At 37.9% G+C, this 17,258-nt stretch overlaps 1 long non-coding RNA gene across 1 annotated transcript; it reads right to left on the bottom strand.

The window, feature by feature from the left end:
* Positions 1-6,474: 6,474 nt before the first annotated feature.
* LOC126377274 (uncharacterized) lies at positions 6,475-8,206 on the bottom strand. The gene is made up of 2 exons (XR_007567808.1): positions 7,629-8,206; positions 6,475-7,539 (listed from the first exon to the last, which is right to left on the bottom strand). It is a non-coding gene; the product is annotated as an uncharacterized LOC126377274 (long non-coding RNA).
* Between the last annotated feature and the right edge of the window lie 9,052 nt (positions 8,207-17,258).

Raw genomic sequence — 17,258 nt, forward strand, 5'->3', positions numbered from 1 at the left:
GTTCGCTCGCTGCTAAAGCAGCTCGCGTGTCCTGTTTATTCGAAACTGTCCCTCTTCGTATGGCGGCCATCTTGTTTTTCCGCCATTTTGTTTTTTTTCACCGGCGACAGAATTTGACCAAGATTTAAATGGGTGTCGTGGAAACAAACAAAATCCAGGTGCAATAGGTTTGCCAGGCCGTAGGATGTCTCCCTGATTGGGAGCAGTTTTCAAAGATGACGTTCCGATCACACCCCTATACATCATTTTTACCCCCAAGACATTTTCTGGAAAAACAAAATTTTGTATGGCGGCCATCTTGTTTTTTCGCCATTTTGTATTTTTTTCACCGGCCATTAAATTCGACCAAGATTTAAATAGGTTTCGTGAAAGAAAAATTGGTTCAGGTGTGATAGTTTCGCCAGGCCGTAGGGTGTCACCCTGATGCGGGGCAGTTTTCGAAAATCGGGAAGTATTTCCATACTTAACATGACGATCCGATCACAACCCCGATATATATTTTATATCCCGAGACATTTTCTGAAAAAACAAAATTGTGTATGGCGGCCATCTTGTTTTTCCGCCATTTTGTTTTTTTTTTTACGCGCTATGGAATTTGACCAAGATTTAAATAAGTGCTCTGAAAGAAATATTGGTTCACGTGCGATAGTTTTGCCAGGCCGTAGAGTATCTCTCTGATGCGGAGCAGTTTTTGGTGACCAGAAAGTATTTCCGTACTCTACATGACGTTTTGAGTAAGCGCCCCATACATTATTTTTACCCAAACGGGCTTCTTCCAAAATCGACAAAATTTTGTATGGCGGCCATCTTTTTTTTCCGCCATTTTGTTTTTTTGCACCGGCGATTGAATTTGATCAAGATTTAAATACGTTTCGTGAAAGAAAAATTGCTCCAGGTTGTATAGTTTTGCCAGGCCATAGGGTATCTCCCTGATGCTGACCAGTTTTCGAAGGTCGGGAAGTTTTCCCGAAGTCTAAAGATTGATCCGATCAATATGACTTACAAACGCACTAGTCGCTCCTACGATTTTTGAAAATTCCCCCCGATTTCTCTGGTCTTCCATCATCAGATCCTGACTTCCTTGACATGGGACCCCCTTGGGTATATCTCCTTTCAAACAAAAAAAGAATTATCAAAATCGGTTCATATACGACGAAGATATGCCCGAACAAACATAAAAAAAAAAAAAAAAAAAAAAAAATATACGGTCGAATTGAGAACCTCCTCCTTTTTTGAAGTCGGTAAAAAGACTCTTAACCAAGTACATGGCAAATGGCGGCCTTATCGCTTAAAGCACCAGCCACCAGCTTGCGTCTCAAATGAAGCGCCGGTTCGATCCTTGGTACCGAAGTTGCACCAATGAGTTATTAATTTATCTTAAGTGCAGTTAATGAATGTGGAGGAAGCAAGAGGAGTAGGATCGAACCAAATGGAATTCCATAGTCTCTGATTGAGAAATAAGCGTGAGTTTATTTATGTATGTATTTTTTTAAATAGTTTTAATCGACATTGTCTTTGACTACCATCCGTCCCCTTTTCATCCCCTTAGGGGGCGATTTAAGGGATAAAAATATAAGGTCACAGACAGATTTACTTTCTCATTTATAATAATTAATGTGGAGTTTCACTAAAACAGTTGACTCGACCATTATAACCGCTCAGCACCTATCACGTTGGTCTAACAGAAAGCTCGGTGAGGTGTGGGTAGTTAGTTCATCTTCGACAGAGGTACCTCTGACTAGCCTAGCTTTCACCAACCCGCATTAGAGCAGTGTGGTAGAGTATGCTATCTCCCTCTGATCAATGAGGGGACTCCTGTGCCCAGCAGTGGGATTTATATAGGTTATTATATATTTGTACTGTCAAGTCATAGTTTAAGTAAAATTACTCAAATACGTGTTTAAGACCTATTATAAAGAATATAATAATTATATTTTTAATAACAATAAATGTTTATATTTTATCTTACAATTTGTTTTTCTTGTGATTCTTCTCGAAGCTACTACTTGATATCTTCAAAACTAGAGTAAACAGGCGTGTAGTAGGTAAGCGTGTACCACCTTGGACGGCGTTAGAGTGGTTAAACGCAAAATATTTTCCAATAAGCTACCTCTTTCAATGAACGATAATCAAAAATATTATCAGTAGCACAATAATGGCGCGAGTACAGCAAATATAAAAAAAATATCCAACAGTAAGTAAATGTAAAATAATTATCCAGTATTGTATCATTATTAAACTCTTTATTGTACACATGAATACATATAAATACACATACATACACACACACACACACACACACATCCATACACAATAGGAAGAGAGAGTGACACACAAAAATGACTTGTGTTAAAATTTAAGTGGGTATTTCTCTCTTTTTTTTCTCTTTTTTTTTCTTCATTTTTCATTTTGTCAAACCTGGTATTAAATAATGTCTGTTGGAAGAGCGGATACTCCTATTACAGGTATATTTTTTACTTAAAAGGAGTAACCAAAAAAATATTTGTTAAAGTGTAACAGGTTAAGAAATAAAGTATTTTTTTTATAAATACTGACAAAATTAGGTACAAAAGGTGGACTTATCTCTAAAAGAGATCTCTTCCCATTTAGTTGAGTTACCAATGTTGTTTAAAAAAAAATATAATGTTCAATGTTTTTTTAACGACATGTTGCGCCTCAGCTGGCAACGTCGCGCGCTGTTGTGCAACGTTGCCTAGTGGACATGAGGCTTATTTCTACTAGGTAGGTATTCCCTTATCAGTTTACAAATAGGTAGATGTGAAGAGTTTACTATCTTAACCGGTATATTTGCCACCATAATCGTGCTGATACCAAACAAGGTCATTTTTTTAAGTATTGTTTAACTAGAAAAAAAGAAAAAATGATTTACCTATTTCGTCCAAATTTTTTTTTTACTTGTTTTTTTCTTTTTAAGCAAGATGATTCTGTACTTCGAAAGTTAAGCCGGTTTGTCCTACTACTAAGTACTAGGTCAAACACCCCAACTAACTCGCAGTGGAGCAGCGTATTGGAGTATGCTCCATACCCCCTTCGGTTGATTGAGGGAAGGCTTGTGCCCGAAAGTGGCACGTAGGTAATCAGTATATACAAAAATCATCTAAAACAAAGAACAAATTATTATTTTTTTACTGGAGTAGGTACAGATACTTTCAGTCTATAGCAGAGAATATTATGTACAGTCATGAGCAATATAATGTACCCACTTTAGGACTCTGTCATACATACATACATACATAAACTCACGCCCGTTATCCCTAATGGGGTGGGCAGAGCCACAAGTAATCAAAGACAACTTGCAGCCACTGTTGATACGATGTCGTAAGCTGGATATGATGAACCTTATGGTGATAAGGGATCAGCCTATGGGCCATAACATTAGTCCATCATGTTAGAGGACACAATCCCTCTGTCGGGTTAGGACTCTGTCGCACTAACATATTTGACATTTAGTGAGACTTACAGTTCAATTTGTCAAAAAAGTTAATGTGATATGGTACCAAAGTGTATACATACTTATTAATGCTCGCGGCGCTCGTGACCGTACCTGTCATGTATGTATAATGATAACAATGGGATTTAAACCTGTCAAGTGTTGCGATGGCGTGACGTGACGTCACGAATTAACACTTTCGGCTGAGCAACGTCATTATACGTCAAAATGAAAACACCAAAATTGACGCAACGTATATTCCCGTCAAAGAAAAAATATATTTTATTCCCACTACGTGATAGAGCGCTGACAGCCGATACTAAATTCTATTAGCTACGTCATTGCGCCACAACACATTAGATTCCCAAATCTCTAGCGCCGCGCTGCATTCGGTTTTACCGTCATTTTATAGAGGTCACTCACACATACACATTTATTACGGATACAATCACAACGTTGATGGACGTCATCCTGTAAGCTCCGCGCCATTGTAAATGTCTTAAGTGTCAATTTTACGTGATAAGAGCCGTACAACTTTACGTGATATCGTAATAAGCGGATACTTCATCAACAGATGTATTGGTGGCTCGTCCTGGGTCCCCGCTGCGTGCAGGGATGGAAGTCTGCTCAGCGTCTCGCGTGTCACCACCGCTTGCAGATATCGGGGTCCCTCATAAATGGCTACGTTACCACTTTCACAGCAACAGACTTTTTGGCAACTGTTACATCACCTCTGTACCTGCTATATTGCTCGCGCCTGCGGAGGGCCACTCGGTGCTTCCTGCGTCGCCGCAGCTTGTTGATATTGTGGATAATTCTTAGTCATCGTCCTGCATCGCCACCACTTGTAGGTATAGAGAGTGACCCGACATCTCTTGTATTGCCACTGTTTGCTGATATATAGAGGATAATTCAGCATCTCGTCAATCTCGAAGTTATTCAAGAGATGCTGTAGTGAATGAGAGGTGGCTGGCGGGACGCAGAACGGTGCCTCCAGTGGGAACGTTGCCCATTGCCATGTCTCGTGGCCGTTCTCGAGACGTAAGTATAATCAAGTGAGAAACAACGACCAGGATGTCGAACATCGTCCTCAGTTACGGGTGCTCGGTAAGAAGTCTACAACGTGTGGGGGAAACATTTAATTGCATTTGAATACGTTATAACAGAAGTAGACGGACCAAATTCAAATTGAGCACCTGCAGAAACATTATCAAAATACAATGTTGGTACTATTATCTAATATGGTTTTTCTCAATCACATGTAGCTCGAGGCGGTGTTTAGCGTCTTGGTACTCGTTGCCTGCTGGTTTGTATGTCGCGGGAGCGGCTTCGAAATGGGCGATGTTCTTAATACTTCTTGTTCTTGTTGTTGTTTGTTCTTATGAACTGTTTAGGTTCTTACTGAATATAATGTTCTGCGTTTTTCCGGGTGAGTCCCCATTTGTCCGGCCAAGCAGTTAATGCCATCTGCGGAAAATCTACAATATGTCACGTCAAAAAAAAAGTGTTCTGCGTCTTGCTGGCTGCCTCTCGTTTGCTTGAACACTGTTCAGAGCTCTGGAATGACTGCGAAATTGTCTAGATGCTAGACTATTATCTATATCTGCAGATGTTGACGACGCAGAGGGTCCTAGGTTGCCCTCTGTATCAGCAAGCGATGGTCAGGCAGGAGATGCTGAATTAGTCTCTATATCTGCAGGCAACGCCGAAGGTATTGGATAGTCCGCAGTGTCTGCAGGTTGCGGTGACGCGGCAAGTGTTGGGTGGTTTTCTGCAGGCGCCAACAATCCAGAAGGCAGAGGGTGGTCCACGGCAGGTTCAGGTAGTGTTAACTGCAGTAACGTGCCTATTTCTACCTTAGGAGCCTTTTCTATTTCTGCAGGCGGCGGTGTCGCGCGAGATGTTGAGTGGACTCCCACTCCATCACTGTATGCAGCGGTGGCCCGCGATGACCTTCTATTATATCTGTTGATGAAGTACCCACGGCGGCATCCTCACCTGGACTATGACTTAACGTGGTCTTTTGTCGTTTTGAACGGAAATCAATAATTATGCTGATAGAGTTTCATTATATCTCTGAGAAGTAGAAACATCCAATACACGTATATTGAAAAAGTCGACTTGTTCTCTTGTTGCAAATAATATTTTTACTTACTCAGTGATCAAAATATAACTTTTTTTATCGATTTTTATAATAAATATTCAGAAAAGCGTCTATTGACGGCGACGTTTATAAACGTTGTCAAAATAATAAATAATTATATTTGAGTATTGCGTGACAGAACGTATTCAAACGTCCTCGTCATTAGATGTTGTTAGTTAAACTGTAAACATTATGTTACCCACATGTGACACAACTTCTATAAACGTTGACGTTGTTAGACGTTGTTCCTTTTACTAATGATCGTAGTATAACGGTTATGATAGAACGCTTATATACGACGACGTTTAGTAACGTTTGTGCCATATTTCACATTATTCTTGCTTATAACAAAATCAGAACGTCCTTCAGCGTCTCCTAATTTTGTATGGAAAATTTATGTGTCATAATACATTTTTTGAAGGTCGCATTGCTTGTCGAGCTAGTTTTCCTTTTAAGGTGAACGCGCACCTAGACGGTGAATTTTGCAACAAATGAGGGACTTTCCAATTGGCGTTTCCCAAAAGACGTTGTATATGATTTCATATAAAGATTTAGAAATCGCAACATCGGCGCGTGCGCCGTCTCTAGCTCCGACCAAGTAGTTAATGCCATCTGCGGCAAATCTACAATGAATCACATCAAAAAAAAGAAAAGGCGCGTCTAGGTGAACGATCACCTTAGAGAAACACGTCTGTTGTAGGTTAGGTAGGTAGTACTAGGTTATGAGAAATGAGTCATCTGTGCGTCATTCATTCAATTCGTCACGATGATGAGACGATGAAAAGTGAAAACTTATCGTCAAACGGTACGCAAGAGTAGCATAGTGCTAAGGACTCTCGGGAGAAATATAAAAAAACTACTTTGGTAGGTATTTTGTTTTGTATTTGTATAAATAATGAACCTGAAGGTGCCTACATATTCAAACATTACTTATACATATTCGCACCCTCAGCACTTTCATATCGCCGTAATCATAATGAAGGACATTCCAGATGATATAGATGGCGCTGTTCAGATTTAACGTGTTACTTATTTTCTGATTACTCGGGTAAGTACATAATTATTCAAAAATATAATATAATGACAGAAGCAGATACAAAAATAATTGTTGCTTGATAAGTATTTGGATCTGATTATGTATAGCTGCTTGTCTTCCCGGGCATGTCGTAAAAACCGACAGGGGGATTGTGTCCTCTAAAATGATGGACTAATGTTATGAGCGATAGGCTGATACCATAAGGTTCATCATATCCAGCTTACGACATCGTATCAACAGTGGCTGCAAGTTGTCTTTGATTACTTGTGGCTCTGCCCGCCCCATTAGGGATTCCGGGCGTGAGTTTATGTATTTATTATGTATAGAATTACGTTGCTACCTATATTGCTTCTCTTTATTTTGATCAAAATAATAATGGGTGGAAGATGTGTCTGGGTGTAATAAAAAGTGTTATCATTTATACCCAAAAGCAAAGAATCAAAAAAAAAAATATCTATTTTTCAAAATTGGCTTACAAAGTTAGCGCTTTTTGAACGTCAAAAAATTAAATTACATATTATGTAACTAGCTGTAAAAAAAACTACTACCACATTGGAATCTGTAACGCTGAGAGAAAGACATGGCCAGAAAACCTCCCAGCACAGGGCCCTAGTCTTACTGTTAAAATATGCACATGTCTGTTATCTAATGAAGGCATTTTTTTACAGCGCCATACATATTTTCTTTTTGACGAACGTAGCCTGGAAAATCCTTCATTATCATGTATCCTTTTACTGGGTTACTACATTGTAAATTGTGACTTAATCCTCTTCACATCCACAGCAGCCGTCGTCAACCTCAACACCACACATCTTCATCAGAAACACACATAGAGTCACACAGAAGAGACACCTCAGTATCTTCCCACAGGACCCACAGTCACATCTGCACGAACAACACATAGTTTCTCTATTTAAAAATAATTTAAAAGAAAAAATAAAATGTGTTTTTTTTTTAAATTATTATGTAAATAAATAAAAAAGAATAAATTGGGTCACAGATTAAAATCTCCTTTCTTGAATAAGGTACTTATTATAAAAGTTATTCGCAAAACACTTTTTACACAAATATCATCACAATTTCACAAGTTATTCACTTCAAGGTGTTCAGTGTTCAAAACCTATTTAGGTACTTTTCCCAGCCTAGGAAACACGAGAAATCTTGACTTTTTCCCTTTTTCTTCTCAATCGACACTTTTCATTAACTTTTTCAATTCGTTCAATAAGTAAATGCACAAAAATCTTCAACTAAGTACTACTCACAGTTCAGTAACGTTTGCAAAAATCCTTTCAATCTATCCACCTTTTAAATTGGTAAATCCTATAGTTCAGACCTGTGTTTACATTTTTCTTGCACTGTACTTAAGGTCTAAACGTTATCCGTTTTCTACGGACGATTTGTAATTATTTATATATAATTAAGAAAACACTATTCTTGCTTGCGTAGTGAAGACACACAACCACACTACTCAAAGGTGTGACTTCATCTGTTATTGTGCTGGTTTTACCGCGTTATTTAGTATTAAAAGGTAAACTAACTAAATAGGTAAGTAAGTAGACGTTATCATGCGGCTAAGGCTGCATTGTAACTATAGAGGATTTATTGAAAGGCGAGTTAGAGGTACTTTATTACTTAGGTTCTTCTATCGTGTGGGTTGTGAGGTGGAGTACCAATCTCATCAACCCTGGTGTCAGGATTATCAATTATTATTGAGCCGCCCCTGACATGGCTCATGTAACGACTACTGACTTACATCAGTAAGACTACCATTCTAGTAGTGGTCTAGTAATGGATGTACTTGGAAGCCGCACCTACCAATTGAGAGCCATTTTGCAATTTGGCTTTTCTAGGCACAGGCTCCTCCTCAGTATTACCCCTATACCGACCCCGTCGGCGTGGTCGACAATTTCCCTCATTCAGCGCGTATCGCTATCGACCCACTAGGGTCGATTAATTCTTTCAAATATTCTTTCTCTCAGACGACGCCCTGAGCCGAGTTTCGTACCCAACTGGGCACCCTCAGGCCTGTCGTCTTAAATTTTGTACTGGGTGAGAGCCCTCAGCGCTCCCCATTTGTCCGGCCATATTAGTCACGTCAAAAAAAAAAGCTCCTCAGCCCACCGAAGGGGGTAAGGAAATTACTCCACCAGGCTACTCTAAATTGAATTAAAATAATAAATTCTGCCGGTGTAAAGATACCCTTATGTATGTACGTTACTTTATCAAGTTGATTCTCATAAGGACATAAATTATCTGTGTTTAGTTATCTGTTTTTCGAAGAAACTTAAATCACTTCCAAATATTCGATAAGATAGTAACATGTTATAATGATATTGGTGCTAATTCCTGTAAATACCATCTAATTTTATTTTAGGTTATATCTGTCATTTTCTTATCCGCCGAAAAGGAAAGGGACGGGTAATCGACAAGCATAAAATTTATGGAACACACGTCAATTTTAAGCACAAATCTAAAACAACCGTCTAAAAATTCGCCCGGGTTATTCATTTATTTACTCATTCTTCCTAAAATTAAGAGCTGTCAATCATCCGTCCCTTTCCTTTTCGGCGGATAAGAAAATGACAGGTATAACTTAAAGTAAAATTAAGAGATGTCTGCAGGAATCGGGGCCATTATGTTTTTATCTATTCCTAAAATTACTATATCCCAATTGAGTAGTTTCCTAGGTCAAAGATAAATTATGAAATTAAGAAAAAAAAAACGGATCTAAATTGGATCTAAAGGTGACAATGGTGCTAATTCCTGTAAATACCATCTAATTTTATTTTAAGTTATATCTGTCATTTTCTTATCCGCCGAAAAGGAAAGGGACGGGTAATCGACAAGCATAAAATTTATGGAACACACGTCAATTTTAAGCACAAATCTAAACCAACCGTCTAAAAATTTTACATCAGTCAATAACCCGACACATTCATTTAGTCATTCTTCCTAAAATTAAGAGTTGTGAATCATCCGTCCCTTTCCTTTTCGACGGATATGAAAATGACGGATATAACTTAAAATAAAATTAGGCGGTGTCTCCAGGAATCGGGGCCAAAAGTTTCCTTTTTCTATTTAACTTATTTCAGAATTAAAAAAAAATGTAATAATAAGTGCGACATTTTGTCACGTTTTTCTATGACGGCCCAGCTTGCTTTTTCATACAAATTCCATAGTAATTTCGTGTTTTGACGTTTAGTAAAAAATAACTGATTTGACTAAGAAACTACCCTACATTCATCGCAAGATGAACTAAGTATCATATTGAGCTTTGTAATTACTATTTAACTTATAATCAGCTGACCTAAGAAAATAAATCAGGGTTCAGGGTGTTTCACTCTGACTCTTATTTGGCTAAAGGCACTCAGTCCTCCCGACAGGGACTGCGGGCGTGAATTTGTATCTGTCAGCAACACTGTTTTTCCCGCCGAGAAGGAGCAGGCAAAGGAACGTAACCGTACAGCCTGGTCATATAAAATTTTTCTTCATGTAATTTTCTAAAGGCCATTTTTTATTAAGTATACTTATTTGCCTTTGCCTTCAAGGCCGAAGCCATTTCTTCAGTTTGTTTTCTTTAATATATCAGTGTTTTTCCCATAGACTTAGTTTTTTCTGCGCTCTTCCGGTCGTGCAAACTACTTACAGACCTCTGTCTTGGTTTATGGTTCTAACTGTCATGTTGACGACTTGGTACTTGAATGCCAACTCTTCTCTCTTTGAGTGCTTGTAAATATTATTTGCAAAATCTTCACTATAGAAGTGAAGTGAATAATTCACAGGAATAATTAATGAGGGGTTATCCAGGCTACGTTCACCAAAAACAACATAGATGGCGTTGTACGACTTTTTATCGTGATAATTACCTATTTTCTCATTACTCAGATAATTATATTCTTCCAAAATACAATGTAATGACAGAATGTTACTTCTCTTTATATTAATCACAATAATAATGGGTGGATGATTGTAACTGTGCTTGGGCGTAATAAAAAGAATCACCATGTAACCCAGAAACAAAGATAAAATACGCATATTATTATTTCTGTCTTCTTCTCTTCTATCGTGTGGGTTGTGAGGTGAATAGCAAACCTCATCAACCCTATCTTCTTCTATCGTGTGGATTGTGAGGTGGATTACCAACCCCATCAAGGTTACTATTGAGCCGCCAAAGGCCCCTGACATGGTTCATGTAACGACTACTAACTTACACCAGTAAGTAGTAACCGGGACCAACGGCTTAACGTGCCTTCCGAAGCGCGGATCATCTTACTTTCGGACAATCTGGTGATCAGCCTGTAATGTCCTAACCAAACTAGGGACCACAAAGTCAACCCCTACCCTATAGAATACTATTTCTGATATATTGAGATGGAAGATTATTTCTGTTATCCATGAAATTAGAAGGTTAAACGAAGGAAAATGTGTGCAGCGCCATCTATAAGTATTGTTTTGAGGGACGTAGCCTGAAAAGTCCCTTATTAAATTGTTTTATTTTACTAACGGTCATAATTTCGAAAATAACCAATTTAATACAGAAGACAGAACATTATAGTTGGAATAAAAAAAGCACTAAAGGAACTGTTTATTGACTGATTATTATAAACCTAAAAAACATCTCAGAGACACCAGGAACTTTAAAGGAATTTATTATGAAATTGGACCTAATTATGAACTTATTATGAACATTGAACTTATTATGAATCTGGACCTAAATTAAGAACTTAAATGTATTAACTTGAAACTAATTAAAACATGGACCTAATTAAAACTTGGGACTAATTATGGACTTGGAACTACTTAACTATGGACTTGGAACTACTTAACTATGGACTTGGAACTAATTATTTGGAACTAAAGTGAAACTTTTAAAACACATGTGTTGTTGTTGTTGCAACTTTTGTGGGAGTCTACGTTGTATTTTCTGCTTTACGTTATGCGCATACGCTTTCCATCTGATGGGAATAGAGTTAGACTGTGACTGTGGTACGTGCCCGTGTTGTAGACGAAAAAGAGAATTTGTTTACTGTCAAACGCCGGAAACATGCACGAGATAAAATAATACTTTTTAGACAAAAGGTCTTAACAGACAGAAGGACTGACAATAGAGTTATCCTATAAGGGTTCCGTTTTTCCTTTTGAGGTTCAAAACCCTAAAAAGGAGAATTACTATTTATTCTGCCACAGTGAAATATTGGCAGCTTAAAAAGTGAACTTAAAAATTAGAAATAAAGAATTTAAACAATTTCGAACGTATCAGAATTTTACTGCTTCTATCGTATACCTCAGCCAAACTGGTGTCAGGGTTGTTATTGAGCCGCTAGAAACCCCTGACATGGCTCACGCAACGAGTACGTACATAATTAAGGGGATAGTAGCCGGGACCGGTTGTATAACGTGCTCTCCGAAGCACGGATCATCTTACTTTCGGGGAATCGGGTGATCAGCCCGCAATATCCTAACCAAACTAGGAATCACAGAGTGTGTTTTGTGATATTTCCCCCCCGGGATTCAAACCCGGGACCCTCAGATCGTGATGGTCCACGAAATGAACCACCATTTCCAACCATTCTCTGCTACTGTAGATAACCATTGTCTACTGGGCCTAGAAGCATGCAATTTTGCACAAAAGCTTCTCGAGAGATGTAACTGAGAAGTAAGAAGTGATATTAAGAAATAAATCCCCTGAAGGGTTAAATAAGGGGACGAAAGTTTGAAGTGCACTACTATAAGTACTTACTTATAAAATAATAATAAAAGAAACTGTAGCTAAAATAAATGTAATATTAAAAATACTTAAAAGAAACTTAATGAATTCATTATTATTTGTAACTTTTAACCACTCTCTTGATAGAAGTTTCATAAATAGTGGTGTTTAGAAAAAATACTGCAATTTGTCTTTTGATTAACGCATAGAGATTATGTAGTTGGTTTAGTCTTCTAAATATTCTTCACACGGGTCACAGCAATCTATACCGCAAAGATTCAAACAGAAATTACACAACGTAATGCAAAGTATGCATTTACATAACTGAAGACAACAGTTTCGCCCCTCACAACAAGGGCAATTTCTGAAACACATTTTACAACAACAGAGATCTTGCACCCACAACAAAGCGCTTAGACGACACTTTGTAGCTCAAAAGCGCGCTAACAACAGTTTGAAACGTTCAACAATCTTATCTGTTGACGAGTTTTGTATGTTGATGCTTGTAAAAATCACTTAAAAATGTTTGTAATAAAGTTATTTCAGGGAACTTCAACATTTTACTGCTATTTCAACATTAGGCAAAATTTACTTTTAAGTTAAGGGACGCTATTTAAAGTTGCACTAAATAATTTGAATTGATTTTAATCAAGAATAAACATTAAGAAATGTAGGTTAGTAAATAATACACAATGTGACATAAAATCATAGATAAGTCCTCTAGATAAAAAAATAAAAAAGTATGCATATTCAAATCACTTAAAGGAGGTAGGTACTCAATAAGTACTACTTGATGGCTGATATAAACTTGGAATATTTAAACTGGAAAGTCCCAAATTGGAACTAGATAATTACGACTTTGGAAGTAACTTGGCTTTGGAAGTTCTTTTGACTGTTCCAATAAGTAATTAGTCTTTGCTCACTTTCAACCAAAGCGGATATGCGCATGGAATGATAGATGATGTGGTACGAAAGTGGCTTAGACATTGTTTATATAATTGATACAAATGAGTAAAAGAACAGGAAAGGTCTAGGTATATTTACTTATAATTGCATTGCATATCTCAAAGTTAATATAATATACTTTACATAATTTTAATACTTATTTTGAACTACATCATCGTCAAGTTTGTACGCAGGATAAGTTCTCCCACAACCGGCACGTTACCGTGCGCTGTTACACGTTAAAAGAATCGTTTCGAGACATTTTCTAGTCCAATTCGTTTTTGAAATACACTGGTCAAATTGAAACCACAATGTGGGTTTTATACCAAAAAAATGATGTATCATCATACGTTATAGTCACATCAGTTCCTGAGATATGGACATACGAAAATCTATTGTCACTCACTTATTCTACGCCAGTTCCAATGATTCTAAGTAGTATAAGGCCGGTATTAGTGAAAACCACGGAAAAATAATGAAATCGGTCAAATGTACTTAACTGTTGTTTTCCATATTATTTTAATAAAATGTGTACTAGCGTATCCACAGGTAATTGCATATTATACGAAGAATGTTTAATTAATACGGTTAAGTATGACTTATATATCACACTTGCTAAAAGCGAAACTTGGTAAGTCAAGCCTAACATTATCTTTTTGGTGGTAGAAGTTAAAAAAAAATGGAAATTAGAATGTTGCTTATCCACTTGATTTGCTGATTATTCTTTACGTTGCATCGGCGACAATAGAAGATTAAGTAATGTAAAAATCACTGCAATTTATCTTCTAAAAACTGGTAATCTTCCTGGTGTGGTCATAATCCTTTTATGCCCTTGGTGTCTTCTTCTTTCTCTCGCCATCATAAGGTTATTTATCCCCACTTTGTAATTCTATAGAACTAGTGGGATTCCTTTTGAATTGACTCTTTAGTCTAAGTCATCAAAGGCATCTGAAATCGGATCACAGAGTTCTAATCCGCATAAATGACACAAGAAAGTACACAACGTAACGCATACAAGACATTTGATGCACTGACAACAACACCCTCTCCCACAACATGGACTGCAACAACACATTTTTTACAACAGAGTTCTTGCTCGCACAACAAATTTTGCTGCACTTTTTGAAGATACAAAGCTCTTGGACAACACTTTAAAAATGCATAAGAACTTTATCTATAAACGTATTTGTTGAACATAAGGATATATGCTTGGTGATTGTATAGTATATCCCTTAAAATTTTTGAATGTATTTCATAAAACATTAACATTTTACTGCTACTTCAACATTCGGTAAATTTATTTCCAAAACAATAAACTATATTCAAAGGTGCACAAGATAATTTAAATTGTATTTAAACATAATTTAGTAGGTACTATGACATAACTAATTGAGTCACAGACTTGAGCTGAGATGAAGGACAATGATTCAAAGACTAAGGAACTTCAAAGACTCTGTGACATATGAATGGTCATAGATAATTCCTCTGCATTAAAAAGTTCAACACCCGTATTTCGGTCACCTCTTGCAGAAACCCAAATGTACTGTGCTGATCAATAGATGGTCCGATACATAAACATACATACATAAACAGCCTATATACGTCCCACTGCTGTGCACAGGCCTCCCCTCATACAACCGGAGGGGGTATGGAGCATACTCCACCACGCTGCTCCAATGCGGGTTGGTGGTGTTTTTACAGCTAATAGCCGGGACCAACGGCTTAACGTGCCCTCCGTAGCACAGAATCATCTTACTTTTTCGGACAATCAGGTGATTCAAGCCTGTAAAGTCCTTACCAAACAGACAGTCTCACAAAGTGATTTCGACAACATCCCTATCGGGAATCGAACCCAGATCTCCAGATCGTGAGCCTAACGCTCTAACCACTAGACTACGGAGCCTGTGATGGTTCGATAGTATAGTTATTTCAAGACAACTGCAGTTACAAGGATTATTGATTACCTACTCCTGTTCTGTTCTACCACCCATATGGCATTGCTGTCCATTGACATCAAAGTTCCTGCAAACTCTACGGGAAGAGAGAGAAGAAAAGAAGTGAGAATTATCTACGCGGTGAGCGAAGCAAAAGAAGAACGGGGTTTGCCTTGTTCTCCGACTTCTCTAGGAGAAGATGTCTCTCGAAACTTCTCCACTTGACTCGGCATCAGCTGAGCATTCTGGCTCAGCATTTTGGTATTTTAAGTTGACAATTACGTCTTCGACTTGTCGAGCATGTCGTTATCATCATATCCCTAGTTTTATCCCGTTTCTCACAGGGTCCGCTTACCAAACCTGAAGATTTGCCAAGAAGGCCATCCATGTATCTTGCTGAAAATAGGGCCCACTACCATACCATACCTATCACATACATTATGTTACATTTTGCTGCGGGTTCAAGTCCAGTCTGAGTCAGATTTTTTCGATTTTAAATTTTCTCTTTCTGAGTTTCCTGACTGGTAAGTGCCATAAAAAGAAAAATCATACCGTACCTGCTTTCCCGGTTCGGCGTCCGCCAAGCAATATGGTACATTGATAAAAAAAATATCTGACGTGAATTATAGTAGAACTACTTGGCCAGACAAATGGGGAGCGCTGAGGGCTCTCACCCGGTACAAAAGTTAAGACAACAGGCCTGAGGGTGCCCAGATGAGCGCGAACCTCGGCTCAGGGCGTCGTCTGAGAAGTAGACTATTTGAAAGAATTAATCGACTCTAGTGGATTCGTTAAAAAAAACAACTGTATTATGTAGAATTGTATACAAAAAACCAATACCTAACAACCTGCATATGCACACCTATAGGTACTTACATGCAATTTATAAAACCTAAGTAATTTTAATATAGGTTAATTTTTTATTCAATGGGCTACTTGACAACCTAGTCAAATGAGATACTTATTACGAAAGTTTTCTTTGGAGTTTGTGTGGGAATACTGTCCTGTGACGTCATCAATAAAAGCGGTCAAACGTCGTACTCATTGTTACTTAATTCACAAATAAAATTCGAAAATAAGTCGAAAAGTAAAATGAGATTGATTTTTTATCTTTTTAGACTGGTTTCTATTTCTAGAGCAGCATTTTATAATTTATCTTTGATCCAAACACCGTACTGCCTATAGGTGGGTTGATATAGCCATGGTACCTATAAGAAAACCAGGTACGCTCAAATGTGACAGCTAACATTTCAAGGTTAGCCCAGCTGACGTCATCCCAACCTGCGTTGCATTTCCTAAAAAATAAATTACCCACGACCAATGTTTTAAATTTTGACAAGGAAATTTTGAGCTTTTAGTAAAAGATTTACTTACAGTTTTAATGATTTTTATATGTGACAAGTAATAGTAATAAAATACATAGTCAGTAATTCGCTTAATTTTCAATAATGAAATTTACGTCCTTGGAATTGGAGGTACCAATTTAATGGTAACACAGTGGTAACACTACGCCATCAAACCGCTAGCAATGGCGGCTTTTCATAGGATTGAGCATATCTGGTTTTCTTATACCATGGATATAGCAAAATATTTCTTAGTACAAGGTCGCGCCCGTTAAAGGAGTAGTGAGATCTCTAACTTCTCCGTCTCTGCGACAAGACCGACCAGACTTGGTATAGAGTAGTACTCTTGCTCGTAGCAATAGTCCATATAAAACCATCCAAGACTTCAAGCTTCCCTCTACAAAGAAGACCCTTCCAAATGATTTAAAAGTCATCTCCAAAGTCACCGCAGCAGTCACCGCAGTCGCCGCATTCACAGCACGCGGCGCAGTCACCACAATCACAGCAATTTTCATCACCACAGCACAGGGACATTACATGATGGGCCAGGGTTATGCAGAGCAAACACTTGATACATTGGCACAGGCAACCGTCTCCCCCTCTGCCCCCCCTCCCGCCGCCCATAGGCATACAACAACAACACATTTTGCACAACAACAGCACGAACAAATAACAACAAAATAACCTCAAATGTTGTTC

Source organism: Pectinophora gossypiella, chromosome 22 (assembly GCF_024362695.1).
Source record: "Pectinophora gossypiella chromosome 22, ilPecGoss1.1, whole genome shotgun sequence".
NCBI lineage: Eukaryota > Metazoa > Arthropoda > Insecta > Lepidoptera > Gelechiidae > Pectinophora > Pectinophora gossypiella.